The sequence below is a fragment of the Lutra lutra genome, chromosome 5 (genome assembly GCF_902655055.1).
Source record: "Lutra lutra chromosome 5, mLutLut1.2, whole genome shotgun sequence".
NCBI classification, from domain to species: Eukaryota; Metazoa; Chordata; class Mammalia; order Carnivora; family Mustelidae; genus Lutra; species Lutra lutra.
The window spans coordinates 65,105,660-65,132,251 of NC_062282.1; the positions used below are offsets into that span (position 1 = coordinate 65,105,660).

Sequence of the window (26,592 nt, forward strand, 5' to 3'; positions counted from 1 at the left end):
CGTCCCCCTCTAAAGCTCAGTTCCTCATCTGCAAACAGAAAGCAGGGTGGATTTAATGATCTCTGAGGACTCTTCCAGCTCTGAAGAGAAAGAAGAAGCCTTTGTAGATGCTAGACATTTATTAAACACCTGCTGTATACCACCATCATGTTTTATTCTCACACAAACTGATGGCCACACTCGGGGGTGTGGGGGAGCCAGAGGCCTGGCTTCACCTTCACCAGCCACTCGAAGAGCCTCCTCAGCCTCAGGCCCCCCCGGATGCCTATAAACTGGGCCTTCTGCCTTCTCCCTCTGAAAGGTTCACTTCTATGCTGAATCCCTCCAGGGCTGCTGGGGTTCCTCCAAGCGGCAAGCCAATTCCACCCTGCAGGCCTAGCTGAGCTCAGGGGCCCCCAAAGTTCAGGGGTCTCTGGGCGCAGTTAGACTCCACGTGAGTGACCTTGGGCAAGTCGGTCAACCTCTCAGAACCCTGTCTTCATCACACGTAACACACGAAGCCTACTTCTTATCTTTGGGTGACACTGAGATGACTCAGTGAAGTGCCAGAGCCAACAAGACAAAAGGGACGCTCTGGACTGGACCCTGAGCACGTAAACAGACAGATGTGGGGCGTGGGAGGGCTTGGGGACCAGCAAAGGAGCCAGGCTCATCCCAGGCAATGTGAGGTCACTGCAGGAAGTTTCTGAGCAGGGGAGTGGTATGATGTGAGGAGTATTTTAGGAAGATTCTTCTGGCAGTGCAGTACAGGTTGGCTGGGAGGAGCTGTGTGGAGGAGTGTGGGCAGCATTTATGCCTGGAAAACACTTGCAAATGAGGCCCCCTCTCCCAGCCCTCCAGCATCTGAGGCAATCTGAGAAGCCGGAGCTGCGTCTGGAGGTCCGTCTCACCCTACTCACATTGCATCCACCACCCCAGGGCCATCAGCAGGCTCCAGGGCCACGAAAGCTTACTTCCTCCCCCTGAGCTGCATAACCCCTTTGCTGTCAGAAAGTGCCTTCTTCCATGTCCCATTTTGCCACACCCATCCAGCTCAGAGCGGCAGTGAGAACAGGAAGCTGGGACTTCAACCAGGTCTGCAGGGACACCAAGTCCAGTGTCCCTCCACTTGGAGGCACAGATACACTGGGAGGAAACAGGCTGTCACCAGGAATGCTGTTTGAGCCTCAGGGGGCACCCTCTGCCCCACCTCAGTTGAGGGCAGGATCAGAGAGAGGCTCAGCCTTGCTCAGCCTGAGCCCTCTACCCCAGGAGGGGCCTGAGAAGGAGGTACAGAACTTTCCAGACACAGATAGGGCCCAGTACTTGGTACCAGTCACAAAGGAGTCAACCTCAGCTTCACCAGGCCTCATGAGACAGCAGAGGGAAGAGAAGGCCATAGGCAACCACCTCTTGGGCAGAGGATGCCACTAACCCCATGTGGTCTCTGGTTCCCACCAGGTCCCTGCCTGTGAGGCTCAAGGCGTCTCACTGGCAGAGAGCTTTCTGGCCACTGCTACTAGCAACATCACTCTAGTCCCCACCTGACAGCTGCCTTGCAGGGTTGATCATCACTTCCCCTTCCTTCCACAAATTCTCTTCCATGCTTGCTTTTTGCCAGGCCCTGGACCTTCAGACATGGCCGTGCCCTCAAACAGCCCACAAGCCTGGTGGTGGAGGCCAGGACCTTGTAGGGCAGTAAATCCTGCATGCAACGCAGGCAAACCTAGCCAGATGCAGGAGACAGAGGGGTCGGGGGTGCCCAGTTGGGATAGGCAAGGACGAGACAATAACAGATGGACAGGGGCTCCTGGGTGGCTCAGTGGGTTAAGCCTCTGCCTTCAGCTCAGGTCATGATCTCAGGGTCCTGGGATCGAGCCCTGCATCGGGCTCTCTGCTCTGCAGGGAGCCTGCTTCCTCCTCTCTCTCTCTCTGCTTACCTCTCTGCCTACTTGTGATTTCTGTCAAAAAAATAAATAAAATCTTAAAAAAAAAAAAAAAGGTGGACAGATTGCTATCAATGGGCCAACATAGCTGCTAGGGTCAGGATACGGCATGAACCAAGTGGTGCTGAGCTGAGTCTTGCCGGGGATGTAGGAGTTAGCCAGGTGACAAGAGGAAGTCAAGGTGCTCTAGGCCAAGGGGGTGGGAGGGTGCCGGTGCACAGGCACAGAGGCAAGAAGTAACAGGCTACCTCCAGGCAATTGCAGGTAGTTCAGTATGTCTAAAGGAGAGGGCTGGAAGGTGGCTTAGAGGTGGTAACAGAGATCCTTGTCCATTGTGTTGAGGAAGTAGGGTTTGTGAGTACTTTGTGTCCCATTGGGTGACCTTGGGCAGGTTTACTCCACCTCCTGGTGCCTCAGTTCCCTCATCTGTAAAGTGGGATGTCATTCACCAATAAGCAGAAGGGCTGGGATCTAAACCCTGGCCATCAGCCTGAGTGTGCATTTTAAAGCACCTCCTTGTTTTTCTACTCAAGAGCAAGTCCCCTGATTGTCCTCTTTGGGTCACAGTGGGTGTCAGAGGCAGCAGCACGCCAGTAAACAGGGCAGATGAGGTTCTCCTCTTCATGGAGATTTTCTTCTACTCGAGAGACAAGCCATAAAGACACAAGCAAATATATTTAAGCAAATAAAATAATTTCAGACACTGCCAGTGTTATGAAGCCCATTAAACAGAGTAATGACATAAGATGGGACATCCTCACTTAAAGAGAATTTAGATAAAAGAGGGACAGTCTCTTCGAGGAGGGGACATTCAAGCCCATAAGTAAACACCAAGAAGGAGCCAGGCAAGTAAGGATGTGGGGGGAAAGTGTTCTAGATGGAGGCAATAGCCAGTGCAAATGTCCTGAGGCAGGAAGAAGGTTGGCAGCTTGAGAAAGACAAAGAGTCCTTGTGGCTGGAGGACAGCAAGGACGGGGAGGAAGGAGGGCCAAGGGAAAAGAGGGCTCAGCTCATGTGGACTTGGAGACCGAGGAAATGACTGGATTTCATTCTAAGTGTGGTGGTTTTATTCTAAACTAATAGAGGGTTTTGAACAGAGGTGTGACATGATCTACTTTGCATTTTTTCAGGATTCCTCTGCATACCACAGGGAAACTGTGTTGGTGTGTGTTTAATGCCAACCAGTATTGCTCTGCAGCTATAATGACATACACATTGCAACAGTTAGTGAGTTTCTTGTTTGGGTAGTGCTGACCAGTCCATTGTCACCAGCCACCTCCTGTTGGGTGTTTGTGGCTCAAAATAATGCTTAGTCATCTAACAGACCATTCACCCTTGAACAAGAAGAGAAGGAGAGGATTTATTGATTCCATAGGAATGCATGACAGTGGGTTTCAAAGCCCTGGATCACAGTCCATATCTTCCTAGGGCTGCTCCCACAAGGACCTAGAATCTTCCTCATGCTAAGAAACATTTATGCCTCACCTCATACACACAGCCTGAGGCATGCAGACAAACTCCATGCTAGATACTGGAGGTGCAAAGACAAATAAGATTTGACCTTGAGGGGCCCCCAGCCTGATGGGGATGATAACTCACAAGCAGAGTGTGATTTGCTTGGGAGTGCCACACTGGATGGGGGCAAGGCTTCACAGGTAAGGCCTGTGCAGAGGTGAAGAGGACTCCCAGAGGAGAAGTCCTCTGACCTGGGTCCTGACTGGGGTCCAATAGGAGAGATGGACTTTGGCACAACATTCAGCTGAGTTCCTGTCTTGGTGTTACCACTTTCTAGCTGTGTGAGTTTGAGCAGGTGCCTCGAGCCCTCCAAGACTCCAACTCCTCCCTGGAGCTCCCATCTATGGGGCTGTCAGGTGGCATGAAATGTGCAAAAAGGATCAAATACAGTGTCCTGCACCTAGTGGGTACTCAGCAAATGACTTTATTTATTTATTTATTTATTTGTGAATTAGAGTGTATCCAAAGATTTCTGTATAATAATATCACATTCAGAATGACCTAACACTGGCCAGACTGGGACCCAAGGGGCAAAAGGAAGGCAAGAGGTCTCCCATGCTATCACTTGGGGAGGCTTGAGGAAGGGTGATACTGGAGTGGGACCTGGAAGGAAAGGCAGCTTTGGATGGAGGGAAAGAGTGGGTCTGGCAGGAGGATGAGTGGGCGGCAGACAGAGGCAGGAAAGCCACAGCAGCCACAGGGAGCAACCAGAGGTTCCTTTTGTCGGACCTTTCTGGATGTTAGCAGACTGGCCAGACCAGCCGTTGGAAAGGTAGCTCGGCCATGCTATAAAGGATCTTGTCACCAACCAAGGTAAGGAGTTTAGGCTCTGGCCAACATGCCAGCATTTCCCAAAGTGCGCTCTTCAGAACACCACTTCCCTTGATGCTCTACATTGAAAGGTTCCCTGATCAGATAAGTTCTAGAAAAGCCACATGCTGTGTCACCTCTCTGAGAATCATCATCCACAATAGCACATTAAAGGCCCCAAAAATTCCTATAGAGAAAAATCCATTTGACTTCATTTAGCCTAGCAATCCCCACTACCTGACCAAGGGCCCCCTATTCACAGCGCACCGTTATAGCTACACAATCCACTTTGAACGATGCCAGCAGAGAAAGGGGCGAGCTGCCCATTGTTTCTTGTTTTGAGCAGGTCAGAGCTGGTGGTCAGAGCTGAGCTCACAAAGGATCTATGAGTCAGCCCCATACGAAGCATGCGAATAGAGATGGGGCCCAGGGCGCAGGTGGAGGTGGGGAGACACAATGAGGAGGCCGGGCCTCTGTACAGGGATGAGCTGGTAAGGCCTGAGGAACCCACAGGCAGCAGGGAGGGAGGCAGGAGATGGTTGGGGCAAGTAGTCTGAACTTGGACCTGGACATCCACATTGACCAGGGCTTTGGACTTGAGCAACCAGGGAGACAGCAGAGCCCACCTGTGACAGCTCTGGTGGGAGATGAATGAGTCGACTTCAGGGCACCTTGTATAAAAGAGGCCTGGGAGCAGATGGTTGTACCACTTGAGAGCCACGAGCCTGTTTTCTGGCCTCCCTGGGGCTGCCTTCCAGTTAGGGAGCCTGAAAGAGGCCTTACATCCTCTCTTCCCTGACTGGGCGCTGAAACAATCCCTGCGGTTTGAGCTGGGGAGCCCCTCCATGAAACACTCCAGTGCCACTCACCCCTTCAGTAAACATTTGCCAGGTCCTCACCGGGTGGGCCCACACTTGGCCTTGCACCAAGAGATGACTCTGCCCTCTCTGACCAGCAGCTGTGCCAGGTTACTGGGCAGGCAAATAAGGGCCATCATGAAGTCCGCACAAAGTCCCAATGAGGCCGGGACCGACTTTGCCCAGAGGAAGAGACATGTGTCCTGGGTTGGGAATAATTAGAAAAGGAACAAAGAACATCCCAGACAGAAGCCACAGGAGCTCAAAGATGCAGAGGAGGGCTTGGAGAAGAGAAACATGTCGCTGGGATGAGATCTCATCAGCAGAGATCACTTCACGGACTGGGCCTCCGCTTTCCCACCTGTGAAATGGGTATCACAACCCCCACTGGAGCCTCCTCTGCAAGTTCCCCAGATGAAGGGCTGTGGACATTCCCCCTTCCACTTGTTAGACCCTGCCAGGCCCTGGGCCAGCCCTGGGGGACCACAGAGAAGGTGGCTCCTTTGTGCCACCAACACAGGACATCTATTTTTCGCCCCCTAGTGCTTGGAAGGTGGTTATTGTTAGAATCCAAGCCAGCACGGTCCTCAGCTCCCAGGGGCCAGGCTCCAGATGTGCACGTCTGGCAGCCAGCCTCTGGTCCTGGCGAGAGTCGGAGGATCTGTGGGCCGCTCAAGAAGAGGCAGATGTATTTTGACAAGGCTGCCACGGCTTCTGCAGCTTCCTGAGTCAAAATAAGCCCTTCTCTTGGGCAGCCCCTGGGACGGGCTATTTCTGCACCACATTCCTTTTTTCCACATGGGGGGCTGAGCTGCAATGATTCCAGCTAAAAACAGAAGCTGCCTCAGCTGGAGCCCACGACATCCCCCTCAACGACAGAGACACCAGCATGCAGCCTGTCGTGAACTCGGGAAGCTTTTTCTGTGGACTCAAACTCAGATAATTTCCCCTGAGAGCATAGGCGGTCCAACCAAGGAACACTCCCATCACCCTCCCATCCCAGAGGATTACAAATCAAAAAAATAAGTCCATACATGTGTACAAAACTTCAGTAATGACAAAGTATCTCCTTGTCCGGACGGGAACTTGTGGAGGTGGCTGCTATTGTTTCCATTTTAAAGATGAGCAAACTGAGGCTCAGAGATGTGATCTGACCCTGGAGGGGATGGAGGAGAGAAGATTGGAAGCCAAGGCTGTCAGACTCTCTAGGTGAAAAAAAAAAAAGAGCCTGCAAGAATGCGGCCATGAGAGGAATTTCTAAATTTGAGCAGATCAGTATCAAAGGGCAGGAAGGCTTGTGGCCAAGAGCCCGCTCCCTGAGCCAGACATCATGCAAAGTCCCTTTGACACATAGCGTCTCATTCTAATCTTCCAAACAGCCCTGGCAAGAGGACTCATAATCCCTGCTTTCTAGGTGGGAAAACTGAGGATCAGAGAGACGAAGGCTTTTTGCTTCCCTGGTGCTGGTGGAGCTGAGGCCCAGGAGAGCTCAGGCAGGAGGGTAAGTGAGGCCCAGGAGAGCTCAGGCCTTCTCTCTCTGGCCCTGGGCAGGACAGGTGTGTACCAGCATTTTCCAGAGCACGGAAGCCTCGGTACCTCAGCGACCGACGGGAGGTGGTTTGGCAAGTGCTGCTTTCAATGCCAAGTTCAACACTGACCCACATAGCCCTCTTTCCCAGTCCTTCTACAGAGCCCCAGGGCACCGGTAAGGAAGTCTCGGGCTGCTGCCAAGAGGCCCTTCCCCCCTCTCAAATATTAGCCCCCTCCCTTTCCATGACCAGAGGGCTAGCCTTGGACACAGGGCGGGAGCCAGGCCCCAGAGCGCTGAGCTGCACATCAGCATGAGTTTCCTTTTCACCACGTTTATGTGCATTGTCACCCTCCGTTCTAGCAAATGACACTGGTTTTCCGGTGTGAAGTGGCAAGATGAGGCTTCCTTTTTAAGTAAACGCAATGAAGGGTTTTATTTTTGCAAGTGAGTGAAATTAGAGGGCAATGTTAAGTAAATAGCAGAGGTGGTGTGTAGATGTGGCAAAAACGGCGGAGGAGCGACTTCAGTCCGTGTGGCGGGCCCCTTCGGGCCTCCCTCTCCCCCAGGCCAGGCCTAGCACCAGCCCCCTGCACTGCGCCACCACAATGAAACCTGGGGTCTCCTGCCGGCCAGGCCGTACCCCACGGCCAGCCCGGCCACCACAGGCTTGCTGACACAGGTCTGTCCAGTGCCCCCTGAGATAGGTTAGGGCAAAGGGGAATTGTCCCTCGAAGGTAAAACCATGGGTACAGAGACTTGCCAAAAGAGGCAGGAGTACAAAGTGAGCATCTGCCTCCCCCAGCCCCTTCTCACTGAGATTCAAGTTCAAACCTTGAGAAGACCAGAATGACAAGGCGGAAGTTCTGGAACTTCAGGGCCAGAACTCAGACCCAGCTGCCTTGCACGTGCTGAGTGACCCTGAGCAAATGGCTACCCTGGCTTACCCAGGCTCCTTCTCCAAAGACTGGAAGCATCCCGGGGCCCTCTTCCTCAGGCAGCCGAGAGGATGAGCCAAGATCATGCAGCTGAGGCACGACAGCAGCCTTGCCTGTAGCCTCCACCACGTACACAGTTCCTGTTACTCTGTCAGGCACTGGTGAGGCAGTTGCCAGGTGTTATGTCAAGCCTCACCTCAGTGCTGCCGTGGGCTCAGAGAGGCACAGTGCCTTGCCGCAGGTCACACAGCCAGGAAGTACTAAAGCCAGGGTAGGAGCTCAGACTCTCCAGCTTCATGCCTGGGGCCCTTTCTCCAACAGCCCTGGGCTCTCCCCTCTCTCCCCCCTTGCTCCCTCATTCTGAGGGTTCCCCCTCGGTCCTGACTACTTGTCCCTCCTTTGACCCTCACCACGAAGACTCTTCCTTTCAGCAGGGCACAGCCAGGCCTCCACCGGTTGGGTCAACCTTTTGGCTCCCCTTCAGCCTTTATGCTATTCTTGCTGCATTCCAACCTGGCCTGGCAGTCCTCCATTAAAGTCAATGGAAAAACAAGTTCTCTGTTGATTGCATGAAGGCAGACCCCCTTTGAAGCAAAAGAAACCACAGAACCTCTCTGAGCCTTAGTTTGCCTGTAAGTATAATGGGGTCATAAGAGTCCATTTCCATACAGTTGAGATCAAGATTCACTAAGGTAATACATGTAAAGCCCTCAGGGCTGTGCCTGGAAGATGGTAAGTGCTCCTAATTAGTATTATTAGTAGTAGTTTTATCATTGTTGTTGGTATTACTACTACTCTCAAGGGATGATGGTCAGAGACCCTGGCCCAGTCTTCAAAGAACTCACTGCCTAGTCGGGAAAACCATCTGTCTATATTTCCACAAAGATGAGAAGCATCCAAAATCACAATACAGCAGAACACAAGTGAATTTTGCAGTGTCAGAATGACACAACACTGCAGTCACACAGGTGTACAAAGATGCACGGCCGCAGTGGGAGCGAAAAATCTGCACACTTCATTTATTCAGCAAACATTTACCAGGTGCCCACCATGGTCCAGGCACTGTGCCAGGCTCCAATGCTGCAACAATGGGCAAACAGACGTCATCTTTGCCCCTGTGGGACTCCCACCCGGCGGAAGGGATAAACCCTGGAACAAATCATTATTGAAGTTCAGTCGAGCTAAGAAGAAAAGTACCTTGTGCCATAAAAATGTTTACCAGGAAACAGAGCTTAGCCTGAGGGTATAGCCAAGGAAGGTTTCCGAGGAAGGGGGATTAAAAGGGATGAGAGCGGAAGCAGGGGGTGGAGTTGGATATGACCTGGAGAAGAGATATCACAAGAGGTACTGGGGAGGGGGAAGGGAATAAAACCACCCTCCTACCATACAGCAGAGTGATCCAGCTGCAGCGTAGAGTCAAAGTGCCTGGGGTCTAATCCTCGCTCTGTCATGTACTAGCTGTCACACCTTACCCAAGAGAAGTCTCTCGCAGTTCCCTCATCTGCCTAATGGGCACCATATCAGCTACCTCATTGGATTAAATGTAATAACATACATGGAGTAGTTAGCCCGATGCCAGCCAACACTATTTTAGAAGCAGATGATAGGAAAAGCAATCAAAATGCCTTAAGGGCAAAAAAGGGTTGTATTAATTAGTATAACTAAAAAGTTCAAGGGTAGATTGTGGATTTCAGGAAGAGCTTGATCTAGGAGTCATGCAACATCCTCAGGAATCAGTGTCTATCAGTTCTGTTTCTGTCTGGCTTGGCTTCCTCCTTATATAGACTCCTTTCACACTGTGACCTTGCAGCTTCAGGCTCACACTTTCTTAGCTCAGTAACTCCAACAGAAGAAGAATTTTTCTAAAATTTCCAGAACAATTTCCATGCTGAGTCAGTCTTACTGGACCATCTCAAGTCACATGTCCATACCTTCATCTTAGGTCTGGGTTATGCACCAATTCCTAGAGTCTGAACAAAAGAGGATTGGAAACTCCATCCAAACCACATGGCCAGAGAATAAGGGAAGGGTAGATTGCCAAAGGAATATGAAGCTGCTGTACAGAAGAGAGGCTATAGGGCAAGCTAAGATAATGCATGTCCGCCATAGCAAGTACATAGGGACAAAGGGTGACCATGCCACATCAGTTGGTGACACACTGAGAGTGCTGAATGATCACTTAGGGTCTCCTTAGCCTACACCCAGCCAAGGAGTGAGCCCCATCTCCCATTCTGACCTCCTAGTCCCAGAAGATCAGAGAGGCAAGTGCAGACCCCAGGCCAGACAAATCCTCAATGGCACCTTCTAGCTGAGTGACCTTGACAAGATTCCTTGTCCTCTCTCTACCTCTTTCCTCATCTGTGAATTGGGCATAATACTAATTCCTCATCTCATAAGGTTGTTGAGTAGCTTAAACAAGCTGATATATAGAAAGCACATGGCACAAAGTAGCTCGGTGAAATGAGCTCCTGTTACTATCATCATTCCACAGGCTCTGGACATCAGGGGTCACATTGATTCACCTCTCCCCACAGGTAAAGCCCTTTCCCATTCCTTCCAGAAGATCTACCAAAAGCCAGGGAAAGGCATTTGACTTCTCCCTTCCTTTTGTGAAATGAAATGTAAATATGAAAGTCAGGTTCAACAGGATATCTAAGTAAGTGGGTCCTGCAATCTGGGGAGGCATCAGAGACCCCTGGACAACCCAGGCCACATCCTCCCTGGGACCGACCTCCCCCAGTTTACAGACTCTGTGAATGTCTTCTCTGAAACCTGGCTTCTTCCCATGCCCTTACCAAAGATCCAGCAGCGACACCTCTCTGTCACCTACCTGACCCTGCAGGCAACCCAGTGTGTAGACCCCAACCTCCCCTCAAAACATCTAGGAAGCAGAATAGATTAGGGAAGGAAAAGAGGGAAAGGAGAACAAGAGAAGGAAGAAAAGAGGAATCATTTTCACTAGGCACCGAGAGCGTTCCACACTCAGCCAGGCACCTGTGTACAAGTCCTCATCGAATCTCCAACATGGAAGTGAGCTACTATCCCCCTGCACTTCCAGGGAGGAAACTGAGGCTCAGACTGGTGAAGTGACCTACCAAAGGTCACCCAGCTAGTGAACGAAGGCGCCTGCCCGCCCAGGTCTTCAGAGGAACGTTGCCGCCAGGCTCCGCACTGAGCCAAGCGGGGAATCTCACAGCCCTGCAGCCGGAGTCCAAAGAGAAAGCAGGTTTCCAAGGAGAAGGAGGAGAGGTGTTGGGAACATGCAGTTATTTACAGGGTGCCGTGTGGGCTGCTGCAGGAGGAGGGAGCCACGTCCTGAGGTGAGCAGGGAGTGGGAGATGCTGGGTCCTCAGTTTCCTCATCTACAGAACCGAGACGCTAACAGCAGCCTCGGGGAGATGGAGCCTGGGAAAGAAGACAGCGCATGCGCAGAGCCCAAGGCGCCAGGAGCACAACAGGTTGTCAGGGTGGGAGGGGGTAGCTGTGGTCTCCCTCGGGTGGATCAGGGTGGGACCCCTGGGGCAGTGGGCCCCGGTTTCCCTAGAAATGACGGCGGAACATGCCTGGATCTTTGAAAGAGGCCCTTAGTTCTCCAAAAATGGTAATTTTTAAAAGAAATTGTTGGGGTGCCTGGGTGGCTCAGTTAAGTGTCCCACTCTTGATCTCAGCTCAGGTTATGATCTCAGGGTGGTGAGTTCAGGCTCCATGTTGGGGTCCAGTGTGGAGCCTACTTAAAAGGAAAAAAAAAAAAAGAAGAAGAAGAAAAGAAGAAAAGCAAGGGGAAAAAAGAGAGAGAGAGAAAAGACAGGAGAAGGAAAGAAAAGGAAAAAGAAAAGAAGTTGTTTAGGCAAATGAGGTCAGAGGAAGAGGACTTGGGACTGGAGACAGGAAAATTCAACCAGAGACTCACTTGTGACAGGGTGCACCTGCTCCTTAAAACCTCCTGATGGATGACCCCCATTCCAGTTCAATAACATCCAGCCCCCTCCCCTTGTCAGACAGGACCTAGACAGCCACCTCTCTGTTCTCAGGTACTACCATTACCGCTCCCTCATCACTTCCCACACTCCCCCATCCTGGGCTCCATTCTGTCCCAGGAATGGGCCAAGTTCTCATCCAGCTTTGGGGAGAGTCCTTGAAGCCAAACCTTCTGCCCCAGCTCTTCCCATAGGCCTCTTCCACTCTTTCAGGTCAAGCTCAAATGTCATCTCCACGTGGCTTTCCCAGATACCATGCCCCATCTTTCTTTCTCACATCCCCCAGTTTTATTTCTTCAGAGCACTCGCCACTAAATGATCCCTCAATTTGTTTGTTGCCTGTCCATTCCCACCAGAAACATGGCACAAGGCAGGCACCTCCTGTCTTGTCCACTCTGTCTTCCAGCACCGAGACATGCCTGGCCCAGAGCTGGTGCTCAGGGAACCGTGTTAAAGGAGTGTATGGATGCTGATCTGTCCAAGGCATGGCTGTAATGGTTCATTCTAACTGCCATTTCCTGTAAGCCTCCTGTGTGCCAGGGCCTGTCCGCACCATCTAAGCCCTGCAGGGTGCCTGCCACAGAAGTGCAATATCCTTTTGCAAAGGAGGAAACAGGCTCAGAGAGGGAGGTTGGCTTGCCCAAAGTCACACAGTGAAAACCCAGCCAAGTCGGTGCAGGAGCTCCTTGCCTTCTGCCATGCCCCGGCAGAGTTCTAAAGAGCAGTATGCCATGGGGAAGAACTTGGCTGGTCCCCAGAGAGCTCCATGCTCATGACTGGGAGCTGTCTGCCTGTGGTGGAGATGGCCAGGGCACCTGCCCTAACTCTCTCCCTGAGCACAAGCAGCTCCACACTCCCCACCCCCTTGTCATCAGCTGGCCCGAGGTACTAGATCTGGCCAATGAATGGTGGGCAGAAGTGTCAAGATCACTGTGACTCCTGGCAGGAAACATGGAATATTCCATGTGGGCCATTTGGGCAGAACTTCATGAAGGGGTGGGCAGAACAGGCAGATTTCACAAGCGATGGTACAGTTCTCCAGGGCCAGCCTTAGTGCGGAACCATCTCTACCTATAAGCCTGAAGGACAAGGAGGGAGTTGTTGCCAGACGGCAGAGGGGACCTATGCAGGATAGACCACTGCCAGGAGCAGTGGCCTTCAGCCGAGGGACATTCTGATCCTGTTGTCCTCCTGCCTCCAAATGCTGCCAGGACCTCCCATTGATAGAACCCAACCAGAAGCCAACCAGAGGACAAAGGGAACCTGATGAGTGGTCCACGCAGGCCAGCCTCCGGAGCACAGACATGGTAGGGGGAGTGGATCTGGAGGAGCAAACAGAGGCAAGCCAGCACGATCACCTCCCAGCTAGGGCTGCGGGGACCTCTGTGACACTCCAACAATCCCTTCCTACCACAGTGACCCTAGAATCTCCATGTTGAGATGGTGGTATCCCACAATAGCACAGAACCTCCTCTCTCTAACCTCAGCCCAACAGAGTCTAACCAGAAGAGTGAGAAACAAAACAAAACAACAAGCTAAGGAGAGGCCATTGCAAAGAGAGAGGAATCTTTTGGGACATGTTTAAAAAGTGATGACAGAATCAGAAAGCCTACCTGGAGCCGTGAGACCTTGAAAGGATGCAGTCCCAAGACACCCTGAAAAGTCACCTTGAGATGGACTCTAGGGCCCAGGATTAGAGATCCTTCAAATCCATCACAAAGAAAGCCGGTCAGATAAAGGACCGTCGAGATGCTTGATGATTGCAGCTCTGGGAGAGAGCTCCAAGATGGGAAAAAAAAGATATCCAGAACACCTGAGAGCCTCGGCCTTAGCCTCCACCATGACTGAGGAGGACCTCAGGGCAATTCCTGCTCCCAAACTGACTTTTGGAAGTAGGGGCGCCAAAGGCACTGCTCTGGAGGGCAAATGTTCCAACTCCAATTGACAAACAAGATGCAGACAAATTGCCAGGAATGTATGGCACCCGCCCAAGAATGCTGATGCCACTCAAGGGTGAAACTGCAGAGCTGCTGGAAAAAAAAAAAAGCATGCATTTTTATGGGGCTATGGATACATGAACTGGGATCTGTGGATATGAAATTTGAACTTGGGCAAAGCTTTGAGTAGGGACCCACAGTGTGAGCCCTCTGTCCCCCTTAAATCAGCACCACCGTGGGACTGTGCTGTGCAATGAGGAGGCAGCTTTGAGACAGAGAACTGGGACCAGGGGGATCAGCTTCTTCTTGGAACGTGAGAATGTTCCATGAAGAGTCCTTCTGGAGTCAGGTCCTGCTTGATGAGAAGTTTTCTGCAGGAAGGGACACAGAGATTCCAGCAGGTTTCTCTGAGGTGGCAGAGACAGAAACCTCATTCAAAACAACTTAAGTAGAAAGGCAACCTTTATTGATCACACAACGGAAAAGTACAGGAGAAGATGACGCTTAAAGGCGCATTAGAAACTGGGCACTCACACACGCTGTCATCAGAAATTTGTCTCTTCTCCTCCTCTTGGCTCTGTTCTTCTCTGTGTTGGCATCACCCTCTGGCAGGCGGTCCCTGGGTGATGGCAACACAGCCCAGCTGCTCAGGCCCACATTCTGCCAGCTCTGCAAATCCTTATAAAAAACAGAAAGCCTCTTTCCCACTGGTTCTAGCTAAAATCCCAGGGCTGGCTCTCATTGGCTTGGCTGTGTCGCTTACCATCCCTGAGTCAAGCCCTGTGGCCACAGCTAATACTCTTCTAATTGGCTGCCATAGATCTAATGCTCACCTGCGGAAGCGGGGTGTGAAGTGAGTTCCACCCAGACCACAAAGCCTTAAGTGTAGGGAAGGACAGGGGCTCCAAAGAGAAAGCAAACAGGCCAAAAATGTATGTCAACACAGCAACGGACACCAAAAACGTCCCAATGACAAAATGCCACAGTGATGAGGCCAAAACACAGAAGGAAATCATGGCGCTATGTGTATGGACTAAGGATTCGAGGGTTGGGGGGGACAAGTACAAGATTTAAACAAGGATGCCTGAAATACTACTGTGGCCTATAGCCCAATAGGGGACTAAGTCTGCCCCTGAGAGGGGGACCGCAAGACTGATGGAGCAGGACAAGCCATTTCTTTTTTTTTTTTTTTAAGATTTTATTTATTTATTTATTTATTTAACAGACAGAGATCACAGGTAGGCAGAAAGGCAGGCAGAGAGAGAGACAGGAGGAAGCAGGCTCCCCGCGGAGCAGAGAGCCTGATGTGGGGCTCCATCCCAGGACCCTGGGATCATGACCTGAGCCGAAGGCAGAGGCTTTAACCCACTGAGCCACCCAGGCGCCCCAGGACAAGCCATTTCAACCTCAAGGAGGTGGAGCCATGCCAGACACACAGATTTCACCTCTGGCAAGGTTCATGGAGCATTCACAGTGGACAAGCAAGGCTTTGAGTTCGATATTGGAGACTTGGGAATGAGCAGGACATGATCTTTGCCCTCAAACAGCTTACGATCCAGTACGAGGAAAAAACCAAGGACGTGTAAATTAATAGAGGAATAAAATGAACATCAGAGGTGCTGAGTGCTCTGTAGCAATGAGCACCATGTAGGAGAGCAGTCGTGGTAAACAGCCTGCCAGGGAGGTGGAAGTCAGATCAAGGGAAGCCCTCGCAGGTCTGGACTTGATGCTGTAGGCAATAGTGAGTCATCGAAAGCTTTTGAGCATAGGAGTGACACAAGCAGAAGGAAGCTTCATCATCTTAATGGAGCCAGATAAAGCTCAGAAGAGAGTCACAGAGATGATCAAAGGGCTGGCAACAGGCCTGTGGAGGAGACAGACAAGTGAGGACTGGAAAGATGAAGGCCAGTGGGAGCCTTGATCAAAGTGAGGCAGAGGAGCATAGAGCTTCCCGAGGCTGGACCAAGGCAAGGATGGAGCCACACCATGAAGTCAAAGAGAACGTGGCTCTTATTCAGCTCCCATCAGGAAAGGTGAGTGTTGCACACATTTTAAAAAAAATGTCATTTATATAACTATACCCCAAGAGGGAGTGCAGGCAGCAAACAGGGAATAAATGACTATCAAAGAGGTTCTGATAGAGTCTGGAGTTACTGGTAGAGTCATAAAGGAAAGCAGAGGGCCACCAGCGGTGTCTGGGGATGTTTCTTATTCATTCGTTAAATGGTCAGTTCCTGAGGGCCTTTTTTGAGTCTGACCCTCCTTGAGGCTCCAGGACCACAGACAGGAAGCAAGCATCCCCTTATCTCATTATGTCACAGGCATACCACCCTCTGAAATGACCCAGATCCCATTGTGATTTCTTCAGTCAGCATCTGCTCCCCCTGCCAGACAAGAGATGGAAATTTGTGTATTTTTTTCACTGCTGTATCCCCAGCACCTAGAGAGGTCTCTGGCATGTAGTAGATGCTCACTACATATTTTCTGAATGAATGTACCCCTCATCCTCAAGAAGTCTCCATCTTCAAAGAGTCCGTAACCTAGGGAAGAAGGCAGACAAGGAAACCAACCTTAAGGGTCACACTGAGTTTTGTTGGTGCTACAAGGTAAAGGGCTACGTGGGAACACACGGGAAACTTCTGCTCCAATCCTGTGTCCCAGGAGGGATTTCTCTATGCTTTAGCTAAGCCATGATGGTGAAAGTAGAGGCTAACCACATTTGGTAAAAGGAGAACAGACAAGGCCATTCCTCCAGGAGCAAACAGCGTGGGTAAAAGCTCAGAAACACCAGGTGGCATCATGTCCAGGAGTGATGTGGAACACAGGTGGCTAGAGACATACGTCAGGGTCAGATCATGGATGACCTTAAAAGCCAATTTAAAGGACCTGAACTTTCTCCTGAAGGCAACAGGAAGACATCAAAGAATTTTTTCATCAAAAATAGTTAAGATCCTTCTGGTTGCATGTAAAGAAAAAAGCAAGGTAGCTTTAAAAAGAACAAAGGGGAAGAGGTAGTTATCGGCTCATAAAAATGACTAGACCTAGGAGAGTGGCAGGGACGGCTTGATCCAAGGTGTAAACCATGTCACCTGGCTAAGGTTCCCCGCCCTCCTTTTCCGGACTCTGCTGGCTCTAGGCTGGTCCCCATCCTGAGGCCCCACCTGGTGGCTCCTGAGAACTTCAGGTCTCTCAAGGAGAGTCCATTTCCCTTAGCTCAAGCAAAGTCCCAGAATTGAGTCTCTCTGGCTCTGACTGATCTGACTTTGGTCCTGCACCTATCGCTGAACTCATCTGGGGGGCGGGGGGGGCCATCTGTGCTGATTGTCTTGGTCCAGGTCATGTGATCCACCCACAGGTTAAATGAAATACACACCTTGGCTCTTCCAAAGCTGATGCCGCATGAGGGAGGGTTGGGTGTTAGGTAGCAAGATAAGCTGTGACCATCGTCTGTTTGAAGCATGGGAATGATACAGTCAGACCCCTGTTTTGACAGCTATGATTCTCCTCCAGATCTGCAAGCCAATTAGAAATTCCGTCGGAAGGCAGGAGCAGTGGTTACACGGCCCGTGTTACCGGCTACATGGCACCAAACTGAGAAGTGAGCAAAGGGCTGGCACAGAAGGAGATTTCTTATATAAATCCACACAGCGTAATTTAGGGGTCCTGAGCTAGATCCCCATCACTTTTGATCACCTTCAGACCTGGAACACTCAGTCCCATTAAGGACCAGCCTGTGGCAAGGTCCCCATATAGGTATGCTAGCAGGGTCATCCAAACTCTGGGATCAGTAGCCTGGAAACTGCAGACCCAGGCTCAGCTTCCAGAAACCCATTTAATCACCCTCTGGAAACTCGGCCAGCTGCGGAGACACACCAAGTTCAAATGCTGATGCCCCTACTTCTCCGCTGTGTTACCCCAAACAAGGTGCTTAACCTCTCTGAGTCTGAATATCCCTATATGAATATGAAGTGGAGGTGATGACATTTCAGGTAATGGAGGCACAGATGTGGGGATTAAATCAGATAAAGGTTATGAAATCACCTACCGCAGTGAGAGGCTCAGTGAATGAAAATTTCTTCCTTTTCATACCTTTCCTCTTTTCCCTGGCTGCATCTGCCCAAGACCTCTCCAACTCTTTGTTTGTTTGCCAAATAAAAGGTGGTTTGGTTTTATTTTGTTTTCCTGACAGAAAAAAAAACAACTGGAGGTTGAGTGGCACAGAGCTGCCGTTTTCAGATTTGTGGGTGGAAAATTCCTCCTGTTCTTAGGCCTGAAGTCAAAGCCCCCTCTGGACTTCCTTCAGGTGGTTCCTATTTGGGAGCACCTTATCCCAGTCCCTGGTGTGCCACACAAGAGGGGAAGAAGCCCAGAGAAGGGGTGAAGAGGTAGAAGAAACATCTCCCCGATTTTCCTCTAAGCTTCAAATTCTGTTCTTTCTCATTGCAACTTAAACTCAAGGAAATCGTGAGGCAGAGTTCTCTGACCAAGATCAGAAAAGGGAGGTTTTGTCTAATGGTCCCACTGCCCTAAACGCCAGAGGTAAACCCCCACCTTACTAAGGTGCCGGAGGGGAAGAGAATCAAAGCTTGCTGAGGCTCAGCTGTTATTTCATAATCCGTGTCTTTATGTGAGCCTCGCAATCGCCCTGGGAGGGAGGGATCATCCTCCCACTTTCACAGAAGAGAAAACTGAGTCTCAAAGAAAAGTCACACCATCTGGTTTAGGGGGTGGGGCAGGGAGCTCAGAGAGCTGCTGAGCTTGAACCCCATCTCTGTGTGGCTGGAGCCTGAGATGACTTGCCCCCCACCCCTGCCCAGGAGGCAGCCACCTTGTCCTTTCCCTGCTTTGGGCTTCCAATCCCATCTGCCTTGCAAGCTGTGTATTTCATTCTGCTCCCCAGAGCTGCCTGTTCCCTAAGACAGCACTTAGCGTGTTGTATTGTCGTCAACTGTTTACTGCCATGTCTCTCCTGCATCTGCTTCTGAGCGCTTCCCATCAGAGGCTCCAATCTGAAAGGCTCTTGAGTGCGTGAACGGTCTACACAATATCCCTCTATGGAGTAGATGCATCCCGTGCTGTGGACTGATGAGGGGAAGAGAAACTCTGAAACGTCCTATATACATCTTTGTCCGCCTGGGAGAGTGCGTGGCATGGCGTGGCGTGGGCTCTCCACACATGTTTGATGAATGAATGAATGAGCAAAAAATACCTGCTGTGCGGGGCCGTGGTGCAGCTGGGAGGGCTGACGTCCCTAACACCCCTACAACAATGCTTGGCACCCGCACATGTTGTAAGCAGTGTGGAGCTGTATTCTGAGTTGTGACGAAGAAGGAATACTTGCCTCAGAGTTAGGAGTTTCTTTAACCAGCTGTGTGGCATTTAAAAAAGGTCTCTCCATTTTCTAGGTCTCTGTTTCCCACTTATAAATTAGGAACGCTTGGGTAGATGACTGGAAAGGTACCTTCCATTGCTGATTGCTTATGCATGTTTCATTTCCTCCCTTCACTCCACTCCCCTAACACACACACACACACACACACACACACACACACACACACACACACGCCTATCAATCTCCAGATAGCTTTCTGCTATCTGTCGGCGTTCTCCCTCTCTTTCATTTCCTTGAGAAGCTCCATGAGCTTATTAACCTCTGTTGTCTTGTCCACGTTCCTCAAATATGAAACAGTAATAATGTCCCCTCCGATTCATTTTATCAAAGAGCAAGGTCTGTTTTGTGGGCCAGGGTGTGCTGGTCCTAAATGGAAAGCAGAAGTCATTTCCAACTCACTTGCTCCATAAATGCAGGGGTTCTGCCAGCTGCCTTTGCACCAAGATGGAAAGAACATTTATCTTCACAAATGTAGGCGACACCGTGGAGGCAGCCCTGCAAGGGACAGGGGAAAAAGCCTTGCATTCCAAAAGGAGTGATGAGGCTGAAAAGGAAAAGTTCCTCCTAGAACAGAACAAAATCGCACTCCAGGGTCACTTCCAACTCCCTGATTTCTAGGTGTTAAGATTCATGGAATTTAAAATCCTAGAGTTGTGAGTGAATGTGTGTAATTATTTGAATCTAAGTTTCTGTGAATCCTAAAATATTCTATGATTTCATGATTCAGTATTTTTTTTCTATAAGACCACGGCCCAGAATCGCGAGTCTCAGATTTCAGTGGCCCAAAGCAAGGGTTTTTCAACTAGCAAGTGTATCCAAATCACCTGGGGGCTTTACTGATGCAAAGCCCTGGGATCCCATCTCAGAGATTTTGGTTCAGTTCACATGGGAAGAGGCCCCCAAAATCTTTTTTAACAAGACTCCCACCCCAGAGGCTCTGAGGAAGAGTGGGCCACTCTTGGCTATATGGTGTTTAGAGAGCTTGTCATTCTAGAGTCTGTGATTCTAAATGTTATCCTAGAAAGGTCTTTGCTTATGATTCTAGTATTCTGGCACTCTGTTATTCTGTTTTCATGTGCCTAAGAAAAGGATTCTAAGATATAAAAACTATCTTTCTGAGCATGGGCTTCACATGGGGAAGGGGAAAAGGGACCGAGTGTCACAAGGATGGAAGGACATTCTGGAAGGGGGACTTCCTGAGGACATGGGGCAAACTCTGATGCCCCCCCTATTGTCCCTGAGCAAGTCCAGGGCTAGGACTCAGATGAGGAGGCTTGATGGGAGGCACTGTCTGGATCTGGGTTGACAGGAGCATCTAGGATCATCAGGAAGAATTCCTGATGGAAAGGGTGACCCAACCACACCCTAGAGCGACGGAAGGGCTTAGATTAGAGGAGGGGAGGCAGAAGTCCCAGCAGAGAGTTAGAAAAAGAACCAGGCAAAGGAGGAATGATTTATCCCCAAAGCATCCTCCCTGTGCCGGATGGTAGGGGAACCACAGACTGGTGTGGCAGACATGAAAATGTAAGGTTTCAGGAAAGCTCAAGATGAGAGGGAGCTAACTGTGTGGGGATATCCCAGGGTACACCGCGTGGGCTGCAAGAGGACTGCTTTGACATGCTAATGAGTGCCTGGATCTGGGAGGGTGGGGATGGGATGAAGGGTGCCAGAGGACCTCTGAGGAGCTGGTAGGAGGATGCTGGGCTGGCAAGGGGCTCCAAGTTGGGGGCAGGTCTCTGGAATAGAGAGGGGCTCCTCAAGGGATCCCCACACACACACTCTGTGCCACACCAGTGAGTCAGGGTTCAGATGGGGAGCTGGGAACTCTCTTTCTGGGAAACAAAAGTGGATAACAGAGAATCCAAAGGTTTATACAGCTTCCCAGGTGGGGCAGGAGCTAGCAGGTTAGGTTGCCAAGGGCCTTTCTGGTAGGAGGGAAAAAATGGAAAAGGAGGAATCAGTCACACTCAGTGACACATTTATGCCTGTGCAGTGGTGATGACACTCCTGGCTGCACACACACATACATCCTTTCTGTCCCAACAATGACAGTGACACGTGTGCCAGTCCACTGTGACACACACCTAAACCCTTGGCGCCGATGATGGCCCCATGTCATACTGACGGTAATACCCTATCCCCTGTGTCATCTCTCATTGACAGTGACACTTAGACATACACCATCACACAGAAATGGTGACATGACTTGAGCCTTGGCAGCTGCCATAGTAAATGCCACTCTGCATGCTTGTACCCTGCACAAGCTGCCCAGCTGCAGGCAATAACTACACCGGCACCCAACCCACCATACCAGGTCAGTAACACATTCCACTGTACCGACAGCCCGATTGGCTTTACACCTGGCCATACACCCATGTCAGGGATGCTCGGCATCGGGAGGGAGACATCCCCGCATGCTGAGAATCACACGGCAACAGACCTACACCTGCCCAATGAGCACCTGTGTCCCTCCACGTGGACCCTACTGCCCCCTGCATGGCTCTGCCCCGGTGGGCACACACGCCCAGGCCCCACTGCACACCGATGGGTTTACCTTCACACTGCCACTCATGGTGAAGGAGACAGACTCACATCCTGACCGTGGCACCCTAGCCATTATCAGTGACAAGAAGGGAGGCACTCATCAGATGAGCAAGGTAGCCAGAAGCCCTTCCCTGTGCACCACCCCCACAGTTCTGTTTCTGCCTATGGCACACAGGCCACCCCCCTCAAACCAAGACCAACTCTGCCCCTCCAGGCTCAAGGTAGAATGGCAGGTTGTAGAGTCAGTGTCAGGAGCATTCTGAGGCCTCCCTGCATCCCCCAGCTTCACTCCCAGCTGAGGTCAGCCCAGCCAGCAGGCTCTTCTTCACATCCCGCATTGCATCCAGAGTACCCTCTGGACCAAGGCAACTGCAGCGCAGAAATGGTCTGACCTTTGGACAAACGCCATTCTCACTGATCACCGCATTTATGGGCTCTGACAGTTGTCATTCTTCACACACTGTTCCTCAATCCTCACACAAAGCACTGACATTAGCTCTCTTGATTTGTTTCCTAGTGAACATTCAAGGCATGTACATATAATTTTAAAAATCTGTTCAAATCTGGCCCCCCGTCCCAGACCACAGGGCTTATAAATAAAAGTGGAGATTCAGCCCGAGCCAGGGTAAGACATCTTTAGCAGAGCCACATCTATATTTTACCAGGTGACTCTTACAAGCTGTCTACAGAGCAGGCTGGCTAGGGGAGGGGGGACTTACAGCCACTGGATTAGAGATTCAGGAGATGAAGGAGATGCTGACAACCCACATGACATGAGGACCCCAATCTGGGTGTGAATTCAAGGCAGGTTTTTGGTTTTGGTTTTTTGTTTTTTTGTTTTTTGTGGGGTTTTTTTTTTTTTTTTTTTTGAGAATCTGGAGAACAGGGAAGATGATAAATGTCAACGAAAAAAAAAATCTGCAGAGCAAAAGTTACATTTCCATAGGCTGTGGGATGTGTCAGAAGAGAAGCAGCCCAGGGGGGTAAAAGGACCCCAGAGCTCAGCACCAGGCAGGCCTGGGCTGGAATTCTGGCTATGCCAAAGACTCACTGTATCTCCCAGGGGATCGACTTCCCCATCTTGGAAACAGAGGTTTGTGTAAACTAAAGGAGAGAATGTAATTTATGCAAAGCACCAAACTAAGCACCTGAGACATAATGGGGGCCTAATGGTTGCTATGATTAGTAGCATTACAATCATTAGGAAATGGCTAAAATATCTAGTGACTTTTCTACATGGACATTATTTAGGAGCCATGTCTAGGCTGGCAAGAGTGAACAGGGAGCAAGTACTCAGGTCTCCACTATCTTTCTTCAAAGGAAAGCATCAGTGGCTACAGTGCACTGATTTACCCCTAATCATTCAACAGGATGAAGCCAACAAGGCTTGACAGAGTTGTCCTTTTATTCACCAGTAAGATTTTCTGCAGCTAGACATGATTCATGTCAGCTCATACAATTTTTTATAGACTCACAGAAGCTTGAGTTCAAAGGGGGCATTAGCTGTCACCTGCCACCCAGCTGACATTTTTCCAGGGGATGGGGAACTCACTACCTAATACGAGGCAGTCCATTCTATGGCTGGACAACTCCAATTGAGAGAAGATTCTTTCTCATAGAGTTTCTGTCTGCCTCCTTTTACCTTTCCCCTGTTGCTCCGATTCTGTCTTCAGGGCTGGTAAAAACAAGAGTACTCCTCTTTCCTTGCAGCGGTCATTCATTCATCCAACAAGCATTTCCTTAGCACCAGCTCTGTCAGGCATCATGCTAAGTGCTGGAATTACAAACTGAGCAAGACCTGCCCCTTCAGCATCTTCCCCTCCAGATGAAACATCTTCAAATCCTTCAACTCTCCCTCATTTGACCTGATTTTCAGACACCCACCATCAAACCACCCTTTTCTTCTAAACATACACAGGCTTATCAAATCCATCTTAAAGTACGGTATCCAGAACTGAGTTCAGTAGTTTTCTGAAAGATGGCTGGATTTTTAGCCCAGCTTGGTTGATGTTCATGTTAAAGATAATGCCCATTGTGGAAAAACCCCAATTGTAACTAGAGTGCTGCCAGCCAGGTCCCATTCACTGAGCTTCTGTTCTAGAAGAACAGGGAGAAAGGAGGGAGAAGGAGAGAGAGGAGGAGGACTGTGAGTCTTGAAATGGCATGATGTCAGATCTCCCTGCCCAGATCTCCCCTCAGGCATTAGTGGCAAGTCTAAGTCACTCTAATCAAACAGCCTCCCTTCTGCCCCTCCTCCATGAGTGTCTGCCTCAGGAAAGGGAAGAAAAATTAAAAATAAGCATGTTCATGGCCTAACACAGTGTTAAACAGAACTCAGCCATAAATAAAGGGTCTTCCCTATACCAAGCCCCATAGCCTGTAAGGGGAGAACAGAGATGAGCCATAGAAGAGGACAGGCAAGGAGGGTGGTTCTCTACCAATGGCCTCTGACCTGTGGAGGTCCTTCACTTTGAGGTCTGTGCTGTGAACTTGTGCAAAGGAACAGTCCCCTCCTTTTGGAACAAAATCATACCTCCTTCCTCTCCCAATCCTGTCCCTCTGCAGCTCTTGCAGCTCGCTCCTTGGAAGGAAGCCATCCCCTTACAGAAGCAGAAGTCATCTTCACTCTGACATAACCTTGACTGATGCATAGACTCCTGCAAATCTTTCAAAGGCCTGATGCAAGGCCCCTCCTTTCCTAAGCCATTTTCTTACACATTGGTCTGGATTAAAGGAATCGTTTTAGAGCCAAAAGATGGCAGGCAGAATAGAGAGGCTCATTAGGAGACAGTAATAAAATGAGAAATGAATGTGAAAGGAGGAGGAAGGCCCTGGGGGGTGAGGACAGATGTTGCCCTGCCTCTTGGAGGACCGTTTTCTTACCTGGCCATACAAGAGAAAGACATAGCCTTCTAGAATAAAGTTGGCCAAAGGATTCATGATTCTTCATAGGATATCAGATCTATAAGGCATTGGCAATTGAATTTTACACTGAATTCTGCAGCAGCCTTCTTCCTCTGGATCCATATGAAGGATTCCTTATCCCCTGCTGGGGCCTTACCCACATGATCCATCAGTGTTTCTTGAGTACTCCTTTACCAGGACATGGTGCTAAGGGGCTGTAAAGATGTTCTGATGGTGGACCTGTCCTACAGGAGCTCATAGGCAAGAGACAAGCAAATAGAGGAAGAAAAGCCTCTGAAACTGGTGTGTGTTTAGGGGTGGCAGAAGTCCCGAGAAGAGAGTGACCAATTCTTCCTGGAGGAAATCCGGAGGGCTTTACTGAGCAGGTGATCTTTGAGCTTTGCTTTAAAGAACCCTCCATCCTCCCCTCAGTGTGCATTGAAGCAAGAAGCTTGTGGTCTTAAGAGCTCTGGCCAGGACAGGTGGCTGCAGGGGGCGTGGGGCGGGTAGTGGCAGAGGGATGTCTTGGCGGGGCGGGGACAGCGAAAGGTGGAGGGGTAAGGGGACTGGAGAGAGAAAAGAGATGGGCTAAGGAGGAAGAATGGAAAAGGAAGAGGGGAAGGGGGAGGAGGAAGAGAGAAGAGAGAGGGAGGAGATAGAGGGGAGAAGAAAAGAAGAGGGAAGGAGAGGGAGAGGCAGAGGAAAGAGGGAGAGCGAGAGGGGGAGAGAGAGAGAGAAAGAGAGAGAGAGAGAGATTTGAATTTCCCATCTGGAAGGGGAGCGGTAGCACGTCAGGGCCTGGCTGAGGGGCGTGATTGGAGGGCGCCTCCGGCAGCCGCCCGCGGCAGGAGCCGCGGCCCCAGCTCGCCTGGTGGAGTTGCACGAGGCGGCGGCGGGAGCTGGAATAGCAGAAGGATTGCCTCGCTGAGTACGCCCAGAGCCCTGCAGTGGCTCAGACGGTTTCGTGGACCGCCAGGTCTGTGCTGACCACGGGCCGGGAGGGCGGAGCCGGGCTGTGGGCAACAGGGTCCCGGCTCTCGCTGTGAGGCTGCAGGGCAGCCTGGGAGGCTGGGGAGTACGGCTTTCGAGGGGACATCTCCCCAAGACTGGCCGGGAGCCGGAAAGGGCGGCTGCGCGGCAGCATCTGGGACCCTCCTGGGCACGCTCGCCGTGGTGCTGAAAGGACAGCTCCCCGCCAGGGTGAAAGCGAGCAGGCAGAGGAATGGGAGTGAAGCCGGAGCAAACTGGGAAGGAGGAGTGGGCCCCGACCCGGAGACCTCCCGGCAGAAGCCCGAAACAGCCTGGCTCGCGGGGAGCCAGGACCGCCTCGAGGGCGGCGGGAGACTCAAGTCTGAACCTAGAGAACAACTTCGAGCTCACGGGGTTGAGGATGGGGGGACGTCGATCTAAGCTACTTCAGGCTGTGCTTAACCTGGAACCCTCCGGAGCCCTCTTCGCCCGGGAGGAGGGAGCCGCCCCCGAAGGGGTTCTGGCTCCCCGAGTGAGTCAGAGGGCGCCGGGAAGGGGGAGGGCAGGCCGAAGGTGGAGGGGAGGAAAGCCTCAAACGTCGATTGGAGGTGAGGGACCAAGGGGACCATTTGTCCTCGGAGGAGGAGGAGCCGAGGTCTGGCCAGCGCACGTTCTCTGCCCGGGGTCATTAGTTACCGTCCCATCTGATGCCCTCGCGGGCCCCACTTTGCCCCCTACCCCATCAAAGTTTGATACCAGGCTGGGTCTTGGGGTTGGAGCTTTGTGCGTTGGGGGAGGGGCGCTCTCAGTGGCCAACCGCGAGCTCCAGGGCAGAGCTGCTGGCTGTGCTGGTCTCCGCAGGAGACCGGGAGAGGGGCGCCTGGATTCCTATCCTTTACTGCGGGGGAACCAAGAAGCCCCCGCCACTTCTGCTTTTCTGAGGGAGCCCGTTCCCTACCCCCTCCCATCCCCCACTGCTCCTTCCCCTCCCCCAGGGCTTCTCCTTTCCAGGGGCGTAGAGTGGGGGTGGGGTGGGGGATAAAGGGACATCCCCTGTCTCTGCCACCGCCATTAGCGTTAGGGTCCCCTGTGAAAAGGAAATGAGTGTTGGCTGAGTTGCGGTGAATATAGCCTGGACTTGAGCCATAAGAACAGAAAAACAGCTACAAGGACAAACACTGCAGGTGCCCGAATCTGCTTGTCGGATGGCGGGGCCCAGTCCTGAAACCGCTTAGGGCTCAGAAGGCCAAGCCTGAAGGAGGTACCTCCGCTGCCTTCAGGTTGGGACAGGCTGGA

At 51.1% G+C, this 26,592-nt stretch overlaps 1 protein-coding gene across 2 annotated transcripts in view; it reads left to right on the forward strand.

Annotated features, from left to right (window-relative positions):
• Nucleotides 1-26,592, forward strand: part of CPLX2 (complexin 2) — an 82,174-nt gene that overhangs the window by 44,140 nt on the left and 11,442 nt on the right. Inside the window, exon 1 of one of the 2 annotated variants that reach the window (XM_047731554.1) lies at nucleotides 25,018-25,303. The exons of the other annotated variant lie outside the window; for it this stretch is intronic. The gene's annotated coding sequence lies outside the window, so the exon portion shown is untranslated. Of the gene's footprint in view, nucleotides 1-25,017; nucleotides 25,304-26,592 lie in introns of those variants that run through there. 2 annotated transcript variants of the gene reach the window in all.